Source organism: Penaeus chinensis, chromosome 38, assembly GCF_019202785.1.
Source record: "Penaeus chinensis breed Huanghai No. 1 chromosome 38, ASM1920278v2, whole genome shotgun sequence".
NCBI lineage: Eukaryota > Metazoa > Arthropoda > Malacostraca > Decapoda > Penaeidae > Penaeus > Penaeus chinensis.
Genome location: NC_061856.1, coordinates 22,419,539 through 22,422,038, shown reverse-complemented (window position 1 = coordinate 22,422,038; position 2,500 = coordinate 22,419,539).

Genomic DNA, 2,500 nt, shown 5'->3' with positions numbered 1-2,500 from the left:
TTCCTTATGTTTCACCTCATACCCTAACACAGACAAAATATATACTTCACAAGTATACTTATATGCAACTAAGGTTCCAGATGTTCGAACTAATTTTCAAAGTTAGTCCACCGTGTACCCGTGTACCTGGGAGTGAATGGAGCAATGGCCGCTCAGTCGAGACTCGTTTTCAGTCCACGCCGCCCCCAGGGAGACTGCTGCGCCCTCCGCTTCGGAACCTCGGATTCACGAATCCTCATGCTCAACGCACAATACGCACACTACTTTCGAACGCACTTTTAAATGTCACTTTGGTACGCACAGGCCGTAAATTTGGAGAGATTGTAATAATACATACATACATACATACATATATATTTATATATATATATGTATATATATATGTATATGTATATGTATATGTGGATATATATATATATATATATATATATATATATATATATATATATATTTACATATCTATCGCAATATCCGCACACCAGGAAGCCTTCCCCCGCAGCAGACTCAGGAGAGGCGGCCCAAGTAAGCGTCAGCGTGTGTCAAGAAGTACCGGTGCGCCCAGTCGTGCAGAGGGTCGCACTCCCCCCTCAAGGACTCCTCTCCTTTGGTCGCCTCGAGGAGCGCCGACATGAGGCCCGCAGAAAAGCCCTGGTGGAGGTCGAGGAGGACGTGGTTCGAGTCCTCAAGTAGAACTCCAGGGTACATAGAGCCTTGATTATGTGCGAAGGATCTTTCCGAAATCCGGAGGAATTCTGAAATTTGCGACAGGATACTGGGACGTCCCGAGGTCACAGATCTCTTGTTATTGTTGTTATTGTTATTGTTGTTGTTGTTATTATTGTTATTGTTGTTGTTATTATTATTATTGTTGTTGTTATTGACGACGTTGACAATGGTCCCCAAAAGACCGCCGGTAGCCAGGCCAACCAAGGACACGAGAAGGGAAAATCCGTAGAGCAGAAACGTCAGGAAGTTGAAGAGGCCGAAAGCAGAACTGCCTGAGGAAGAAGCAGACCCTCATTACCCTCGTCTGTATTACTTGCCAAAAATGTATGACTTCCATTTCGTAATATGGACATGTGGGAGTTCCTGTGCTATTTTTCATTCCTTATCAATATGTTTATTTTTATTCATTATTAAGATCTAGTGAACGTAATGACTAAATGAATTGTAATTCACAGAAAATCATAATAAGCAAAACAGTTTAAAACACAGACGGTTTACATGCGATACTCAGAAGGACTAGATACTTACCACACCCGCTTCTTGCAGTGAATTCCACTCCCGCGCTGCTCGGAGGACCCTGCGCCTCGGTCTCATATCGAGGTCCTAGAGGGATCTGTACATGATTTTGCCGTTAGTGGAAGCTGGAGTGATGTTAATGGCAGTGGCAGTAGCAAAAATAGTCACAATGATAAACAATCTCTCTCTCTCTCTCTCTCTCTCTCTCTCCCGCCCTCCATCCCTCTCTCTCGTTCCAGCAAAGGTTCGCACACCTCATGAGAATCCTGAGAATCTGGCATCGCAGGTGCAGGAACTTCAACTAGCGATTGCAGGCTGAAGTTGTGCAACAGAAGAGCATCGCGCCGGAGGGTTTCCAGACGACCCTGAGCTTTATCTGTTGATACATCCTCTTCAGTTCTGTTGAGGATTAATTCAAGGGAATAGGTGATGAGGAACTTTTCTCGGTTTTTTTATTTTTCTTTTTTTCTTTTCGTGAATATTTCCATTTAATCGCATTCTTAAACCACATATGCGGTATAGACATGAAGTATAAAATAATGCTATTTTGAAGATATGAATTACAAAGATGAATACATAATACCTAAAACGCAGTGATTAAAAAAAGGAACAAAATATTATACATTTTCTCACCTGTACATCCTCGCAAGGCGGAGGAAATTGGCTAGAGATGCTAATGATGTCTCTAAAGAAGTTGTATTGATGTTCACGCGACGGTCTTTGGCAATGGGTATGGATGAGGTATTGTGCCAACCATGCATAACGGGGATGTGGATGCACCATATGCATGGCACTGATATCCATATGCAAATGATGGTTAACAGTTTCATTTTGGATTACCATATCTCTAAGAACTGTTTTCCCTCTCACTGATGTTTGCAAATTCAAATGGAATTCACAGCAACCTTTGAAACGATTGATTTTCCTTCGAGATTTAGATGTTTATATGTATACTTGGCTTCATTTTCATCATATGGAATTTATCTATCACGGTAAGTTTATGAATTAATCACACATCACTTTTAATCCATCTTTCATTGGGATTCGTTAATCCAGTCAAATCTCCATTCACATTTCAACAATTCCTGAGCACTCGAAATCTTCCTCCCTCTCTCCGAGCTGAGGTAACCTTCTCCAACCACACAAACAACGAATTGCATTTCTTGGAGTTTACGGTAATTTGGTTTTCCGAGTTTCCTTAAATCCAATATAAGAACTTCAACAGGTTCTCCGCGGAGGTTTCTAGACGACTGTAGCT